This window comes from Netta rufina (assembly GCF_964035555.1).
Source record: "Netta rufina genome assembly, chromosome: 6".
Taxonomy (NCBI): Eukaryota; Metazoa; Chordata; class Aves; order Anseriformes; family Anatidae; genus Netta; species Netta rufina.
The window spans coordinates 29,824,608-29,838,532 of NC_140129.1; positions in this window are offsets into that span (position 1 = coordinate 29,824,608).

Sequence of the window (13,925 nt, forward strand, 5' to 3'; positions counted from 1 at the left end):
TCTGCATACATGAGAATAAGGAGCTTAAGAACCAGCAAGACTAGAGCGATCTTTATCTATAACTCAAAATTTCTGCCCTAGGAGTGTTTCCATGTATGCTGACTGAAAGCTGTGGCACCATACAGTTCTTCTGCAGTCACCTGCAGCACTGGGCCCTCACAAGGGTCAGCTGTTCCACTCCGCACACAGCACTGCTGCTCTCTTATTAGTTCTATTCTTGGACTTCACTTTGGACTTTTAGGATATGAACGATTAGAGCAAAGTACAGCCAAGGAAGTAAACAACCATGCCTGCTTCCTCCTGGTGAACCAAACAGTCCTCAGCATGCAGCCACTGCTACAGCGTAAGGCATCAAAGAGGTTCCCCTGAGGTGCTTCCAACTAACAACAAAATCTTTCAGACTTCAGGTGTTCTTGTATGGTGCCAAAATATGCACTCCTAATATAAAAAATTCAGACAACCATAACCATTTAGAAGAAAAGGGCTGGCATACCAGGCTACTGTCTAAAAAAAATGCAATCCTTGTTTGCCTTGGGGAACTATACAACATCATGACCAACAGATGTCCTCCAACAGACCAGGAAAGTTCAATCCACATGTTTCAATAGATGCAGGGTTGCTGATGAAATTAAAATTCTAACATAAGCCTAATGCGCTGTCAAAAACCACACACTTAGAAACAGCGAAGCATTAAGCTAGTAGACAGTAAGTATTGAACGGCCAAGCCTATCTTTCCCACGAGAGAATGCCTGTCTAAAGCCAGGAGGAAAAGCCAATTTAGAAATCCCTATGAAATAAACCATGGCTTATCTTTACTTTTGTTACCATAGATCGGTTGGCTTGGGAGGTAAAAGATGAATGCCCTTCTCACAAGACACTGCTGTACCAGCAAAAGCTCTGTACGTCTAACTGTGCTGACGAAGATTTTGCTGGCTTAGCTTACAGCGTTCAGAGAAACCTAACTGGCAGCAGAAAGACTTCCCCTGGCTCTTAAGCTGTTTCTGCTCTGGGAGCTCTGCTGCAGATGTATGCAGTTCTGCAGCCATATCCCCACACCAACTTCAAGCCACTTCACGTTTCAAGTTTGGTAATAAAAAAAGCTATGAAGCAAAAGCGTCAACAGGCATTCTCCTCCTTCCCCAAGACAAGAGTCACACACTTGGTGAATTACCACGCCATTATGGTCTCACCTAGCACAAGGATAATGAAGATAAAAAAAAAAAAAAAAAAGAAAAACAGAAAATTCACACCAAAGACAAAAAACCAACATGACAACAAATGAGAAATTCCACAAATGTTTCCACGGGCTAATATCGATATGCTCACCTATGTGCTGCTTCCATAGCTTCACTAAATATTACATCACAGACACAAGATACACACATATATTTGGCAGCTTAAAAAAAAAAAAAAAGATAGTTATAAATATCAGTTAATACTAAATCTAAGTTTTAAAACCATCTACCTAATAAACACTGACCCATTAGTTCAGTCTATGACAAAGCCATAGCAGTTCTGACATCTGCTGTGATACTGAAGAAACTTTAAAAAATTGAAGTGACCATTGATCTCCATGAAATGAACTGCCACAAGTTTTAAATAACCACCCAAAACTATTCCGTATCTCAAGAAAAGGAGATTTAGTCCACAATAAAGTTGTCAACATCCTGCAAGGGAAAACAGATTTCTTTGTAGCTTACTGTAAATAGTCTTGCTATCTTGATTTGAAGGCTATTCAGTTCAAAGGTTTTCACAAAAAAATCTGAATCTTACAGTTGCTCATCCCAATGGAAAAACCAATAGCACCGTTAAAAAGACATCTCCATTTTTGCAAACCAGAAACTGTCTTGTTTTGTCAGAACAATTCATAAAGGTTTTCCAATCCTAGCACCACTAGAATAACCAATAAATAAAGTTAGCAAGAATGCCATTATTAAACCAGATGATATAAGAAAAGGGATTATTTTAAAGTCAAATGTTTACAGAAAAGAGATTTAGGCACCAATCATCTGTGTTAATTGATGAGGCCTTACAACAGCTTTGTGGCAAAAAGGCAAACCAAATCCAAACTGTAATTTGTCTGCAGACATTTTCTTCTCCTTTCAGGTATTATTTAAACACTACTTCCGAACTGACATACCTGCATCCTATTGGCACGTTAGGTCCTTACGCAGTCCCTGAAGGCGTGCTTTCCATCACTGCCCATAGCAGGCTGCTTGCACCTTTAGGGGGCTTACCGCACAGGCGCTCAGCTGATGCCTGGGCACTGGCAGGGCCATGCTGAAGCAGTCGAGGCGCTGGCTGAAGCCGCTCAGACAACAGGAAAGCAAGAGCAGGGCGCCGTGCCGCCGGTGGCACCTACACATCACCATGTACCACCACCAGCATGCACGGAGCCTACAGCAAGCTCCTCGTTAGCGATTCACAATCTACTGATAAAGCATCAGAAGCTGTGACTGTGCTATAAGATGGCTGTATGGATTGTAATCATCAGCGCCACTAACATTCTCTAACACAGTAAGACTGCTCCCAGAATAAAAATTTGTTCTATGCTAAAATAAATCCTGATATTTGAGACAGAAGTAGCATAAAGCCATTTTGAAAGACACTAGTTTCCTTTCTAAATATTTTTAGATCTTCAGTTTGACACTGTGAACACAACTACAACAAAAAAATCAGTAAGTTAGCTCCCAGTGCTAGCAGCTAAATGCAGTTTTTTCTCAGCAGCACGAATGCCGTGATATTTTCTGGAGTGGCGCACAGCTGCTATCAGAACACAAGCAAAGAAGAAAAATGCTGTCAAACAGAAGGGTAGAAAAAGAAAGGCAGCTATTACGGTATGCTAATTATCCTACTTCTAAAGTCAGTACCAGGCTTCTCTCATCTTCTCGCTTGCAAGAAGCTGCCATCACCACCCCGTCCATACCGTAGCACCACCACAGCTCAGCAGTACTTCTGCAGAACAACCCCCGGCTGCACCGCTGGCTCTCCAGCCACCGTACACCAAGTCAGGCTGGAAGGCAAACGCAGCAGCGTTTCTCACTCGGGGCTCCATGGAGGGGAGTCAAAAAACAGTTATACAAAAAGATCTTTTGGTACTGACGCTGCTACTGCCTGTGACACGTTTAAAATGTCCTTGGTGTTGTCTTCTGCCACCTCTGTGCTCCACCTTTAAAGCCCCCATTTCCCCACTGCTGCAAAGTGGGGGTGGTGCTCACTGCATGCAGCTCTGCTGTCATCTCTCACCAGCAGGGTCTAGTGGTTTTTTTTTTGTTGTTGTTGTTTTTTTTTTTTTTTTTAATTAGTAAGATCAGCAACAAGCTGCAGCTAACACCGAAGAGGAAACAAAGAAGCACCAATGGCAAACTGAGGAGAACTGGGCAATGATCTTGTGTGTTATATTCCACGCTGTGCCTCAGAAAATTTTCCTTGATTTCCCTGAAACTTTCACACCCTCAGACTGTAGTATCAAGAGCACATCAGATACTTATTTCTTTTTGGCTTTTATTAGCTTTTCTAATTCCTATCCTGGAAGCTGCCACCCTACAGGAGAGGACGGACTGGTCTGTAATATTTTTCATAAGTAAAGCAAAACAAATCCCCCCTCTTCCACAATTTTATTGGTCTGCTCTGATAGATTAAAAATAGGAATGGTGGTCACGTTCTCACACTCATAACTAGAAGCTCACCCTTCAGCAGGAGTGTATATAAGAAAAAAATAAAGCCTTCAGTGAATTCCACAAGGCACTTTCACATAATCCCCACCTTCTAGCTGTCCAGCTTCTACTGGATAACAGATAACAGAGATAATCTTCCCTCTTTCCAGAAGTTCACTGCTTCTCATTATTTCCAGCAGAGGAGATTCTGTAATAGCTTTCTGTCCTGAAAATGTTAGACCATGTATCTGATGGCTTAGAATGTCCTACTTTTCCAATTTCTAAGATCAAAGCAGGCTGGTAGTTGCTATTATACCCTGTATACACTAGCACCACGGGATGGCTCCTCTTATTACTTCAGATGTGTATCAGCACTATGAACTAAGCTTCATATTAACAGCTTCCCTTTCTGTAACTGCTCTATAAATTGCAGTCTTGCTGATAACAGCAGGTAATTAGAAATAGATTCTTACAAACAGTCAAACAATCAACTGGAAGATGTAATGTGTACCCATGGCCAATTGTTTAGGTCTATTAACTACTATCATCATCAGACATCCTCACGCAGACGTATGACATCGTTAACTAAAACATTTACACTAGGAATCAATGAAGTGGTATCTTTAAAACCACAGATTTTTAAATAAAAATGGAAATGTCAGCTTAATATGAAGGCATCAGTACAATTTGGCTATTAGTACAGTATTCCACAAGACTGTCTGCAGTTAGTTTTCATCAGCTCCAATCTATTACGAGATACTGCTTTTGGATGTTGTTATATACAATACAAGAAGAATGGCAATAGAAAATTTTGTTTCTTTAAATTTCAAGATGGGTATAGAGACATTTAAAACCTACATTAAGTAGAGCAAAATATTAGCTTAATATCTAGGATCTTCTCTACCCCATGGTTGTAGCAAGAGTAGATTTGAACCCCTTCTACTGAAGTTTGTACCGTCTGTTCAACTCCACTCCTTTCCTTCCCATCAGGTTGTTCTCTTTCAGTTGCTGCTGCTCCATATAGACTGGTGCAGGAACGTGTGGTTTTAGCAGTGGATTTCATTAAAGTGGGAGATGGGAAAACACTGCTGAAGTGAGGGGAAAAAAAGAAAGAAAAGAGGTACTCTACAGTGGAAGATCCCAAGATGCAGATTTGGTTATTACATTTGCTAACAGAAAGAAGTTTTTAATCCCTTCACAGGGTTTCCTCACAAACACTATATTGAAACCAAAAGAATACCACCAATGCCTGCAACAATCAAAGTTTTCCTTAAGAGACATGAAATAAATTTCAGCTTAATATTAAAATACTCTCCAGGACATCTGTGCTTAATATTAAAAAGGAAAACGGGATTTAGAGAGGGAACAATAGCTACCCAAAATATTCCTGCCTAGGAAACATACTGCATAAATGCTCACTTGATGACGTGTCTACAGCTCTCTGAATGTCTTTCTACAGAAATTATGCCAGATACAACTACGTGTACAAGAACACAGAAAGAACTCATTAAAGCATGTGAAGTGGGAAAATAATTTGAACTGCATATCATAAAAATAACGCTGTAATGTTTCTCTTAAACAAGAAATGACACAGGAGCAATAAGTTTCTACTTATCTTAAGCTTATATCCTAGAAACGCGTGTTGGAGCACTTTGGGGTAGTTTACCAGAACATTAGTAACCCTAACATAGTTGAAGATCAGCTAAGAACATGTAAACTCTATCTGTTACCAAATACACGATTACAATTGCAGAAAGCTATCTAACAGAATAGGCATTGTAAGCTCAGAAACCAATACACAAAGTTCAATTAAATTTAAATTTCAAAGCAATACTACACGAACACAAAGGAGAGATAGTCAAGAGATAAATGAAAAACGGTCTAGACGGTCTAGAAAGCAATCAGATGCTTACTAAAGAAGGAAAGATTCTCCAGGCTTGCTCAAGAAGAGCAAAGATATGCCACACAGGGACAGCCCCTTCAAAACCATTCTCCTGACAAAAGAATACTCCCTGTGATGGTTGCACTGATACCCTAAACACAAGCGATAGGGGAAATTAGTATTTATTTATGCTTTTACAACACAAGAAATTACACAATGCAGGAAGTGGTCAAAGTGCACCACAAAGTGCCCCCAGACTGGTATCTGACCCACATACTAAACTCTCCAGGCCTTCACATTTTCAGGACCAAAAAGGAGGGATGCAAACTTCTGAAGGAGGAGGCATGCAGTTAATGCACTGAAACATGTTAACTAAGGACAACCTTTGCTTTTAGCAAGAATGAAGAAGAAAATGAGAAGAAAAGATGCAGAGTGGGATACACAGCAACCTTCCAGGCCGAATGACTAGTTAAGAGAAAGCTTGATAAAGGAAAAAGCCCTTTTTTAAGAAGAAAAAACTAACACTAGAATGAGATACTTTAATTAGACCACTTACCCTAATTCCAAAATGAAGTTTACCTATAAACCCAACGAAAATAGCCCACCTTTTCACAGTTACATGAGGGAGACACTTCAGTATGTAACATTTGGCCTAGCCATATGAACTTAACAAAGGTTCCAAAGGAAGCCATCTTTTCATCACACCAAGTTTCATCCGCTTAATTAATCTTGAATTTGTCTCTTCTGAACTCCTGATAAATCTTTGGACATTTGATTGAACAGAAATATCCCGATCTCCACTGCTAGGGAGATTACATTACTGCAGACTGCTCATAAATGCCTAATTTGTTTGCAACCCATAACCTCACTACAAACCCCTGCCCCTCCAAGGAAGAACAAATTGTCAAGTGCTGCAGTTTCATTCATCCCTTTGCACCATAAGCGCAGTTTAGAACTAAATGAATTTACAATAAACATCTTTCTCTGCAGTTTTTATTTTGTTCCAAGAAGTGAAATGTATCCTCTTTGTTACTAGCAGAAATGAAAATTTTACTGCTGCTTAATATCTAGTCACCAATTAGCTCTGGTTACCAATTAGCTACGGTAATGACAAAGTGATGCACAGATCTAAATACAGCAGACCTTAAGCCACAGCCCTAAATTTAAACAACCCCAAAACACTGACTACGCACATCTACTCTTAAATGCAATCACGTTTCAAATTCCTTCTGGACAACAGATTCGAGATAAGCGTTGTCTGTCTGGTGGGCCCACCCGTAGGGCTGATTGTTGATAAAGACTGACTTATTGTTAACTAAAAAGCCTGAAGTATTGGACACAAGCAGTTAAAAACAAGCTAAAAATACTTTTAGCATTTGCGGAATTCAAGACTAAAAATTTGTGGGTGTAAGTAAATGTTTGGTGCTGTTTACAGGGAGTACTTAATTATTTACAAGTTCTATAAAAGTAACAGTCACATGACCAGACTTTTCAAGGAGGGGCTGGGGGGAACACCACAATTCTGTCAAATGGTGAGGAAGAATTAACAGAAAGCAAATTCCAGTAGAGGATGATCCTGAAGTTACTGAGGCTGTCCTCCGTTGCATTAATTCTGATCCTGAAATTCGTGCTTAGAGAAGTAAAACAGCACCCAAAAAATACTTAAGTTTTTTTATTCTCTAGAAGGCACACTGGAACATATTTAAAAGGCCATCCTTTTCTCTTTCTGAGACCTAGATAGCTGTGCTGCATAAAAAGGGGAAAAGAAAGACCTACCCGTTGAGCTCTAGCCTGTTTCCATAACCTGGAAGAAAACCACCCACGTAACATTCAACCACAGACTGACTTTTGAGATCTAGAGAAAATATTGCTGCTTATTAAATTTAATCAAGTATAGTTTATGCAGTTTAAGCAAACAACTGAAAAATGTCTCATGCTAAACAAAGGAGAGAATACATCACAAAATCGGTTACAGACTAAAGATCAGTTACTTAGTTCCGTCAGATACAAGTTTTTAATCACTGTAATCTGTCCTTCCACCCCCAGCTGTTCCTATTACCAACCATTCTCATCCTGTTATTTCTAAAAAAGGCTATAGCCCTTTCAACACCTTCGTGTTTTCTCCACAACCTGTCCAACCTATTGCATTGGTGATAAAAAAGGCAAAAAAAATCAGTTGTAAATTTAGGCTGAAGATAATAAATTGGTACAAGTCTAATGAGCATGCTATGTCTCGTTTTGCATACATATCTTGATATAAACTACAGTTAAGGAGAAATTTAAAGTTCAGGCTTGTTTAAATATTGTGCTTCTAGATGTTTTCATCCAAACGGTCAGGCGTTAGCTGAGCAAAAAGTTAAGCTACTTCTCACTTGCTGTTTGGGGTTTAAGGTCATTCTAAGTGCCAAAAGCCAAACCAATACACTGTAATGGCCTCTCAGGCACATGATGTTCACATTATTTTTTGTAATGAAAAGAAAGCCAACAGCCTGAAACAAAAAGTAACATCTCTGATAAATTTCATCTGAGCTTCCCCATAAATGACTGGGTGAGTGAACTGACAGAGTGGGTCATACATAGGAAGGTTCCAGATGATAAAGTAGGTTTTAAAACTTTAAGTATTAACACTCAGAGGGAAAAAAAAAATAATAAAAAAGATAAAACACACTAGTGCTGTCACTCTGGATACAGTTTTCCATTTTTTTCCAAAACAAAACCTGGTCTCCATAAGGTATGTGAGGCGACGCTGTTCAAAAACACCAAGCAATTCACACTGGGCTAGGTGGTGGCGGGGAAATACTGAGGATTAGAGTAAGTGTGGGGACAGAAATCAACATTTTTTTGGTAAAAACATGGCCAAGCTACCAATAAAACTAAACTTTTGTCTATTCCAGCAAAGAGATACACTGACCAGCAGGTTTGTGAAGGCAGAGAACGTGAGAATAGGGACCTGTAGGAAACTGTTTTTTCTAAACCAGCATTATTTTCTGCAAAGGGACATCTGAAATAGAAGTTCCCCAATACCAACATCCACTCCCAAGACAACAAAAACCCAAGCAATAAACTCTCTCTCATATCTGTAAAAGCCTCTGTTTGGGAAGCTGGCTTCAAATTGCTGGGTTATCACCCCAAAGAATTCCAAACAACTACAAGCAGGAGCACGGCTGCGGCTGCCAGGTGCCTAATTCTAGGAAAGCCTGGAAACGGGGAGGCTTCAGCAGAGATCAGGAAGAGCAACTTCTCTCATCAGTTCCAAGCTCCACGTACTTCAGAGGTAAAAGACAAAGGAATGTATTAGCTTAAACCAAGGGAGACCTGATTTATCCAGACAAATAAGTAATTTTCTAAAGTGCAGTTTGACTACAGCTTGCCAGTTCAGTACGAGCCCTCTTCATTATTCACACCTGAAGATCAACAGGTCAGGAAGACCAAGAGCGACCAGCTCCCTTTGGGGCAGGTTCGTGCTCCCCCCACACTGACAGAAAGGAACGAGAAGCTGTAGGGCTGAACCAAGTGACAACACAACCGGGAATGAGGATCTGAACCACATATAGAAGGGGGACAGGGGAAAAGACTGGAGCTTTTCTCTTGTTTTGTGACAGGGGAGAGTATTTGGGAAGCTGGATATTTTTAATATCATTTTTCAATTTCTTTTTCTTCCTTCCAAAAAGAAAAAGGTCCAGAATATCAGCTCCACCCCTTCATTTTGTTCCAGAAGTAAATGGTGTCGGTACATCTTGTGAGAGAAACATGTTCAACTTGTAACAGCAAGAGCTCAAGTTGAGAGAGACTTCTGTTAGCTGCAGCATTAACACTTCCTTGGACTGTGTTAACATCCTCCCCCCTCCCCAAATCTGTCTAATGTTAACTTTGTGAGCACAAGGAAAGATCTTTTTAAATCCCAAAGCACTCAACGCTAAACGAGCTCTGACTTCCCATGTAAAAGGCAACAAGGAAAGGGGAAACAGAGGGGAGAGAGCAGGAAGGAGAGGGAAGAGCCCTGAGAAGAACACCCGGAGTCAAAGTGGGGTTTTCACTTTCTCACACATCCCTATAAAAAGCATCCCTACTCAAACGGCATAATGGAAGGGCATTATCAGCCACTAAAGGGACTTTTAAGGTAAATCAGCATATTTAATATCTATGAATAGTTAAAAAAAAAAGGAGAACAATCTTCAATTAACGCCACGTAAGAGGAGTTTATTATTTTTTAAACAATGAGGGCTGGGACCTAGAGCACCCACTTGAGATGCATCCTGCAATATTACAGAGCAGCTAGCGGGCTGTGCTAGATAAACAAAAGCTTTTTCAGAGATGCAATCCTAATTTTCAGAATGTTGCTAAGGCAACAGCAGACTGTAACGAGAAATCCCGAATAACGAGCAGGTTGCAATATACGAAGATCTTAGGCTCCCGACTGAATTATTCATACACGCTCCTGAATAGTGAGATTTATAAAAGCAATAGCCTTATTCCATCACTACAGATGGAAATACTATATATCCTGTCTAGAATATTTATTCGAGTTCCAAACACGCATCTCCTTATTACTGAACATGATATGTAAGGCAAGATCACTAGGCTGAACAAAAGAGGCTCGTGGCTCCAGCATAAAGACACTCGCAGTAATTTTGCATAAAATCACAAGCTGTCTGCTGAATGATCTAGAAGAATGGTTTCCTAAACCCAAGCTAAACCCAATGTTCAGTTTCAGATTATCCTTGTACTGATTCAACAGTAATTCCAGAAGGACAGGACAAACTAAGCAATTAGGATCTAAGGCCCACATTTGAGAAGAACTGGCTGTACTTTACCCATCGTGCACACACACAGCATTTCATTTGTGGAAAAATTCCTGCTGTGGCAGGGGAAGCCTTGTGTAGAGCCTAGATAGCCTGCTATTGATCTCCAAAAGCGATGGCAGCAAGACTCAGCAAGAGTTTGTTGCTTTAAAACCTTCATTCAACTCTGGTAACAACGCACTGCTAGAACATCAGAACAAATTCACATCCTTTCCTTTGGTTTGCCAGCAAAGTCTCCGATTAACTGGCTAGCAGTGAGCTGAGTATCTGCCCACAGCCAGCCACGACCATGCTTTTGCTCAGTATACCCGAAGGTAGCTATTTTATCCTTTTCTAGGACTGAGCTGATGCTCCCTGCGAGTTCACCATATGGAGACAGGCAAAAAAAAATCTGCCCTAGCTACCTCTGGGGGCTTTTTGTCACAGATCTCAGATCTCCATTTTAAACATCGATCAAATAGTAAAAAGTGTGGTCATTTTAAGCAATATTCTCAATTTCTAGGGATTAACACCGTTTATGCATTAAGATATAAATGCATAAACTATAAGATGACTGTACATCAATGTTTGCAACTACAAACTACAAAGCTGTTTTACAAACCTGACAATGAAAACATGTTGCAAAAACACAGTACAAGGTAGATAAAATTATTTGGTATCAGTTTGATGAATTAAGAACTCCATTATTCGTGAAGCATCTCTATTTACTGAATGCAATTGTTTCAGTTCAGCAGATTTTCAATTAATGTGCATTAATTGCAGGTCAAGCCCGAGAACCCAAAAGCCCCCATAAAAATGCCATATCACATGTGACAGTCCCACAGACCTGAGTACTCCACAGACATACAGAAATAATTTTCAAACAGAAGTTCATTCAGTGAAATCTCCCAACAAGAAGTTTACATCTGGTCAAGTCTTATCAACAAAGCTTCCATGCTAGCAAAGCTTCTTGAACTGAGCTATAGCTAAACCATCCTTCTTCTGCAGAATCCATAACTCAAGAAGTATGTCCAGTGGAGACAGTTTAACACACTGAAAATTAAATTATCTGCTTCTTACGGTTAGTCCTCCTAAATTGTTTGTAAGCGAGCTATTGGCCTCTGCAGAAGCTCCAGTCTAAATGGGTTTACGATCCAGTGTCCAGCAGTGCCCTGCACTGCAGTTTAATCTTGGGAATTCCTTGGTTCAACTGTCTTGTCAGAGGGAGGACAGCAGACAACCGCCTCACTAATATGACAGCCTGATCTAACAGCTGCCTAAGCATGATTTTCTATTGCTAAACTTAAAATCCTGGTGACACAGAAAGTAGAGTAAAATCAGCATCCTGCTGCTTCTTAATGAACACTTTAGAAAGCACATCATCAGAAGAGCAGCCTAATTGCTCAGGCCCAAGCACAGGGAGATGGAGAGTCAATTCCTCCTTTCCCCATCTGAGAACAAACACAGAACATTTTTTTCTGTCATCTTGTTACTCCTAGCTTTGAAAGTGATCTCATTTTCTTAGTAAGTAGAGGGTTCAGTCAAGAAAGTATTGCTAACTTTTGTACTAAGTATCTTTTTTTTTTTTTTTGTGTGTGTGTGTGTGTGTGATGGGATATCCTCCTCTTTCATGGTATAATCAGTGAAACAAAAGGCTACGTTAAAGAAATGTACTGGGATCAAACACTGCATAAGCATTTCTTTCTTTAGAAGGAATGGAGTAAGAGCAGACACAATGAGGGTTTCAAAAGAAAATTCCAACGTGCTATAAAAGTGTGAATATAGGACAAAGGCTGCCGCCAATAAATCTAAACTCAGAAGCATCTCAATTTCTTACTGTTTAATGTTTAGATGAGAAACTAATACAGTGCATAAGAATTTAGTGAATTTATTTGAAAAGTGTCTGGAAAACTAGTTTAGAGACAAGTAAAAATGCATGAGCAAGACAAAAAAAATAAGCACCTTTGTTTTCTTCAAACATACCTCAAAGATCAGATGACCATGTAAACGTGACAGGGAAAAAAACACTCACCTCAGCACCCAAATACCAAAAACCCCTTCCCCTAGCTAAACACCTGCATACACACACTAACTGGTGGCAGAAAGGTTGTCAAAGCTTAAAGCAACAGGAAAGAAAAATTTGCTGGAAAGCCAATTTTCACATTTTTAGGGTGTTTACACATTGCCTAACACTGAGGAAAGGAGAGCAGATCAGAAGGTTACTGCTACAGACACCCTCTGTGACACCAAAGGTGGGATGAGGAAAGGAGGGGGTTTAAACAGACAGCAACTTCACTGCTTCATCAATGAATACAGCAATCTTAGCCATCTTTTCAGAATATTCGAGCAAAGAAGCGTTATTATGAATTAAGAGAGAAGCTATCAATAAGTATTAGAAGCCCTCATTACTCTGACCAAAAGGCAGTTCAGGGCAGGGACTTGCTTACAGCCTCAGGCTGCGGCAATCCAGGGATTGAGGGTAATCAGCCTGGCCTTGAGGCATCCTTTCTTTATATAGATATACCAGTTAAAATAAAATTAGTCAAGATTTTTCATATATATATTATGTGCTTTTTTTTTTTTTTTTTTTTTTTAAAAAAAAAAGTTACGTATGTAGCTTACTTGAGTATTCCTCTTTAAGATACCTATGCAACTATTCCCCAGGGCAAAGGGGGAAGGAGCTGAGAAGGCGAGGAGTCCTTTAAAAGGAAGAACTGCAAATTTAGCTGCATGAATAAATACAGAGGAAGAGAAAAATTTAACAGAGAGAAACCAAATAAACAACAGACTGACCAACAAAAAGCAGCTCTTCAAAGTCAGAAACGTGAGTTACCGGCCTGACACAGAACTTGCTTACAAAAGGTTCATTATTCATATAAATAGAAGAACAAGAGCAGATCAGGAGAAAACCACTACAGCACATCTGAAATTGAAGTTGAAAGACTACATTCAAAGTAAAAACAAGATTCACAATATAAGTGCTGAAGACAGCATACCCAACGACTACAGAAAATTAGAATCGTCTCTCTTCTGAGATCAGAAGTCCCAAAGCAGATTTTTTGCAGCAGTACAAAATACATGACAGTATCATTTGATGTTAGAATGACAAGCAGAGAACTAAACATAAGGAAAAAAAATAACTGTATACCTGGCTTTTCGATTAATTTTAAAGGGAAGCATGAATCAAAGGCAGCAAGATCAGTGGAAACAGAGTTTAGAGAAGAACATGTGCAACACAGATTGTGCCAAATAGCTCAATTAAGGGAATATTTCGTAGGAAAAATAAGGTAGGCGTAACCCATTTGAATTATATGCAGTATAAAGAAAATAGGTAGATATTTAGACAAATACAGGGAACAGATAAAGCAGATACAATGGAGATTAATACAAATAATGTTAGGTAATTAGAAGGCTCCCTAACAAAAGATATTTTATCAAGCAGTAGACTAAAAGAGGGGGAAAACTGACAAGGGGGTTAGCAGTGGGGTTTCGTGAGACTGAGACCAGCTTTGTTTCATTTCAGGCCTAATGCACGAGCTGAAATACCAACCTCTCTGGATCACAAACATGGGAAATGCCACCAGCAGAAGCAGAACTATGATCCTG